The sequence below is a fragment of the Eptesicus fuscus genome, chromosome 18 (genome assembly GCF_027574615.1).
Source record: "Eptesicus fuscus isolate TK198812 chromosome 18, DD_ASM_mEF_20220401, whole genome shotgun sequence".
Taxonomy (NCBI): Eukaryota; Metazoa; Chordata; class Mammalia; order Chiroptera; family Vespertilionidae; genus Eptesicus; species Eptesicus fuscus.
In genome coordinates, this window is record NC_072490.1 from 53,696,214 (window position 1) to 53,702,072 (window position 5,859).

At 42.7% G+C, this 5,859-nt stretch overlaps 1 pseudogene; it reads right to left on the minus strand.

The window, feature by feature from the left end:
• Window positions 1–5,032: 5,032 nt before the first annotated feature.
• On the minus strand, window positions 5,033–5,465 carry LOC103290373 (60S ribosomal protein L26-like; annotated as a pseudogene).
• Between the last annotated feature and the right edge of the window lie 394 nt (window positions 5,466–5,859).

The window sequence follows — 5,859 nt, forward strand, 5'->3', positions numbered from 1 at the left end:
GTAAATGTCTAAAATAGGAACTAAAATCACGGTGTGAATTTCTAAAAATCTACTGAGGATGTTAAGCTGTTAAAAAAACATTTAAAAAGATGGAGAATAATGAAGTGATTCCATGCCTCCTCTAGATGAGTATGTATGCATGCATGAAACCACTCTCTAATTCTGTATGTGAGCACACACAGACATGCACACACTTGAAGTAAAATTCTGCTTTCCTTAAATTGAAACAAAAGTGTGAAATGTATATTTAAAGCTTCAAGCACCATGTTCTCGTCTGATTTGCATTCTTCTGTTTTATTTTAAAACAAGCCTCCTCCTCACTGATGCTGGAGATAATTTCAATGAGCACAGACTGTCCTCGGGAATCTGTCCTCCAGCATGGCCTGGGGCGGCTTCCCTGCCCCTGCTCACAGGGGGCGACCTCTGGTTAGAAGCTACAGTGTGTGCTCGGTAAGGTCAGCCCCGCCGGCCTCTGAGGGGCACTGTTTACAGCTCTCGCTGTTCTAGAGCACGTTTTGTGTTGGACCTAAACTAATCTCTACACTGCAAAATGTAAGTGTTGTCTGATTAGATTTTAAGACTTAAGTGATATCAATATAGTGGTTTATTTTCGTTTCTTCTGATCTATGTCTCACTCAGATACATGTAAAATTACAATTTTAGCAAGTGATTTGCTAATTGTAAGTAATTAGCTCATGATTCTATGCCAGAAGCCAATTCCAACATGTCAGCAGGGCCGAATCATCTGGGACAGCTAAAAAGCATCTCCCCCAAACCTGAATAGGATTGTTTACTGCCAGACAGCTCAGGGCATCTTAAATCTACATGTTATTGCCTCCTGTTGGCCAAACACCTGAACAGCTGCAGGTTATTCCCCAATCTGGCAATGCTTCTGTAAACCCTACCCTTTGAAGTGTATTATCTCCACCTTGCCTTAGGACAAATTGTGTTAATTAATAACACAGGGTCCTTAGACAAGGGGTAGTCTTTAGCTCCTTTAGCTGAAGCTCCTCTGACCCCCAATGCCTTTCAAAATTATCTTTCATCCTTGAACTTCTTAATTATCTACACACAGCCTTTCTCCAGATTGCTGAAACCCTTTGTAATGCTGGGCAAGAACCCTGGCATTAATGGACTCCCACCCAGGGGCTCCAATAATTCTATAAAGAGACTTTCTACAAACTCTGCCTTCAGTGACATCTGAAACTGCAAACACGTCCAGCAAACTGTGCTGCAGCTGAGGGGAAAGTTGTGGGAGGCAAGCCAGGAAGCGCATTCCACAGGGCGCAGCACCTAAGGGTCTGGGTAGCCTTGGCTTGCCTGTGGATCACGGAAGATATTTATATTTATGTGACTCTTTACTCAAGGCAAATCTCTAGCTGACATTGTCAGCAAAGACTGGGCACAATTTAGGATGAGATTGTGTCCTATTCATTTTTATTCTAAAGCTACTCAATGACCTAGTTAAATTCAACACAAGGAAAATATTCTGCCTGCTCTCATGTGTAGCAGGAACAATTCTATCATCTCAATTGTATCAGTCTGGGTGGGGTGGGGACACAAGACAGAGTGTCAGGTAGAGGTGGGAAAAGACCAGGCAGCAGCCTTAGCAGATGTGGTCAGGAAGGAAGCTCGCTGGAAATTGCCCAGCCTCACATCTGGAGGTGTATTTGATCCTAAGGTATTTAGTTATACAGGCAGTTGTTCTATAAAAGAATGCAGTACTGTGCATACAGGTAAACCACTTATCTGGAGCATTTTCCCAAGCTGAGTTAAGTCTATTACAGTCTTGTTTTAATACCAACTAACAGTCTTGGGCAATTTTTATGTGTGAAGTCAACATTTAGCATTTATTTTTCCAGGCTTCAATCAGTACTATAATTAAAATAACAAAAGACACTTAATTAACAGAATATTTCTTTTGGCCTATGTTTTCACTTATTAAGACTTACATAAAGTACAATTTAATGAATAATTCCAAAGCTTACAAGAATAAGAAATACATGTCCCCAGCTTTATTGAAATATACTTGATATGACATTGTGCATATTAAGGTGTACCACATGTCTTGATATTCATGTATATTGCAAAATGATGACCACCATAGTATTAGCTAACACCTGCATCACACCACATAACTAGGATTTTTTTTTTCATGGTGAGAACATTTAAGACCTACTATCTCAGCAATTTTCAAATACATTCTAGGGTATCATTAACTATAATCACCATGCTGTATATTAGATCCCAAAACTATTCATCTTTTAACTGAAAGTTTGTATTTTTTGACCAACATCTCATTTCCCCACCTCCCAGCTGTTAAAACCACCATTTGAGTCTCTATTTCTATTATTTTGGCCTTTTTTAATATATACAAATATAAGTGATATCATGCATTATTTGTGTAAGAAATACATTGTGATCCAATATTACACATTATGCATTTTTATTTTAAAACTATCCCAAACTTACAGGAGCTGCAAATACAGTGTAAGGAACTTTATTCTCTTGAGCCATTTGAGGCTAAATCGCTGGCCCCATACCCAAGGCCTCCGAGTGCATTTCCCACAAATAAGGACATAGGACATTCTCCTATATGATCATAATACACACACAGAATTGGAAAATTAATATTGACATACTACTACCATCTAATCCTCAAACCCTATTCAAGTTCCTCCAGTTACCCTACTAATGACCATTATAGCAAAACGATCGGTTAAGAGTGAAATGTTCTGTCTAGCCACAATGACGCTTTAGTTTCTCTCAGTCTGGAACAGTTCCCCACACTTTAAACACCTTGCTTGACTTGGCCACTTCTGAAGATGACAGCAGCTGTTTTGCTGGCTCTCCCTTGCTTTGTGTTTGTCTGACGTTTCCTCGCGGGTGGACTCCGGCTCTGAGCTCAGGCCGGATCCGGGATGTTGTGCTGTTTCCATTACTCACATCAGCTGTCTGTTCACCCCATTACCGATGATGTCGACCTTGGCCACTTGGATAAGGTAGCCGCTGCTGGATTGCTCCACTGTAAAGTTGCTCTTCTTTTCTTTGTAACATAACTATTTGGAGGAGGCACTATGAAGTCATTAACCTTTTGCACTCGGATGTCGAGTGTGACTCGACACGGTTAACATCGGTAGCAGCTTATATGTCGAATTGTATTGAATGTATCAATAATTTGAAATATAAAAAAATCCAAATAAATAAGTTTGTATGAAAAGAAACTCCAGTTTTTTATTCTACTGCCGCGCTTTGTAAAATCTGGGGTTTTTAAAAAATTAAATCCCGAGTAGAATAAAGGAATCGAGAAAAAAGCAAGTGAGTGCAAAGGGTTAAATATCTGATTCTTCATTAAACTTTCAATGTATGCATTCATTTACTTAAATCAGCATGATATAGTGTTTCCTGTTTTAGACAATGGGTTATAATCTGTCACTGTCCTTTTTACTTTGAGGTTCGCTTTACCCCAGATTTGGCCATCAGAGCCCCTTCGAACCAACAGGCCCCATCACCCGTTGAGCACTTCCTTGTTTCAGGCACAAGTGATGCCAGGCTCACCGTCCACTTTGCCGGCCCAGCCTTGGAGTCAGCCTTCTGTAAGAAGCCCTGGTTGGTTTCAGTGGAAATTGGTTTAAAGAAGCCAGGATTTGGGTGCTGGCTGTGCTCACTGTACTGGGGGCGTTGCTGCTTGCCAGACTTCTCAGTGGACAGAGCCAGGAAGCATGAACATGAACACAAACATAAATCATAGGTGTCTCAATATAAGTGTGGATACATATATGTACATACATTTGCATCCATCTATATAAAAGGATGTGTATATTTACATCTAACTATATAGATAGATTTCTCTCTATAGATGGATTTTATATCTATTAGAGGCCCAGTGCACAAAATTCGTGCAGGGGGGTGGGTCCCTCATCCCAACCTGCACCCTCTTCAATCTGGGAGCCCTCAGAGGAGCCCTCTCCAATCTGGGAGCCCTTATGGCTTAGGCCCACTCCCCGTGGTTCTCTGTTCTCTGTGGGGCCTGGCCGCTCCACACCGGCTGCCCAGAGGCTCTCCGCGGCCCAGAGGCTCTCTGCGGCCCAGAGGCTCTCTGTGGCTTGGGAGGGACGCTTGCCTCATCACCGTGGCAACAATGCAAGCGTCCTGCCCTGGCCACTCCATGTGTGTGCACTGCCCAGAGGCCCTCCACGGCCAAGGCCCTCCGCAGCCTGGGCGGGACGCCTGCCTCATCGCTGCGGCGACAAAGCAAGCATTCTGCCAGGCTGCTCACGCTGCCCGCTCTCAGCAGCCGCCCCCCAGGACTGGGGGACTCTGGCGGGGCTGAAGGGACTGGGCGCCACCATCTTGTGGCTATGGGCGCCGCCATCTTTGTGATGGAGTGATGGTTAATTTGCATATTACCCTTTTATTAGATAGAACTGGAGGCCTGGTACACAAAATTCCTGCATGGGAGGGAGGGGTTCCTTCAGCCCAGCCTGCACCCTCTTGCAATCTGGGACCTTTTGAACATTCTTCTCATAATCCAGGACTGCTGGCTCCTAACTGCTTACCTGCCTGCCTGATCACCCCTAACTGCTCTGCCTGCCTGCCTAATCTCCCCTAACTGCTCACCTATCTGCCTGATTTCACCCCTAAAACTCAAGCTGCTTCTTTTTTAATATCTATATTTCTTCTTTATTTTTATTTTAAAATTCAAGCTTCTTGAGAACATGAGATGTTTAACAGTATTTCTTACAGAGAGCTAAGCATGGTAAACACATAAAATACTTAATACTTATGGGCTTCCATACAAACACTTTCCAATCAGGAATGTTTTATTTTTATTTATTTTATTTTATTTATTTTTTAATTAAGAAACATTTCCAATTTTTATCCATAAAATTAATCTAAACAGCAACAATAGATATACAATAACAAACCAGGAAGGAAACAAAATATTCCAGAGACATCTTGAACAATTTTAAAGGAATACACACCAGGCTAAAAACCTATAGCTAAACCATGGTTACATAACAGGTTACATTTATTCCTGCATTTTCTCAACAAGTTCTTCCTCATATTTGCCTTTCTCTTTTCCAACTTGTCAAGATTTGGCTTTGTGTTCAAGAATTTTTTTTCTGATCTTTGTCCAGTTTTAGCCTGGTGATAACCACCTTGCTGGGGTGAATGCCTATGTGGACAGTTGTGCCATTAGCCTTCTCATACTGCACCCGCTCGATGTAGATGACATGTTTCTTTCTGTACACCTGCACCACCTTGCCGACTTGCTGACCTTTGTAGTGTCCTCGAACCACCCGGACCTTGTCGCCCTTGCAGATGGGCATGGAGCGGACAGTGTACTTCTGCTGCAGCTCCTTGGAGAGCGGGGAAGACATGACCTTGCGGCACACATGCAAGGGGGGGCGTTGAAGTGGCCTTTGTGGTTTTTGCTGTGGTCCGAAGGGGTTGAACTTCATGGTGACCATCTGGCACCCGAAGTGCTCCCCAACCAGGAATGTTTTAATAGGCAGGCTCCAAAAACTTGAACTAAAAAACCTAAAAGCAGAGCGCTCAGATTTCAGGCAGCAGGTGCTATGAGCAGGATTTCTATCCCAATTAAACTCTAATTCTGAGCTCTCAACAGTCTGGACAAACTGCCCTTCACTGTCTCCCAAGTTTCTTATCCATCACTATCCCATTTTCCTCTGCTTCAAACCAAGGTAACAAATGCAACCTTTAATGCTGATCTTCCTCGAACAAGGGAACAGCAAACCTCAATCCAAATAATTTCCCGCCAGAGTCATGTCCAAATACTGAAGACTGAGGACTATAGGGCTGTGTATGTACATGCACAATAACAGGTTCACATTC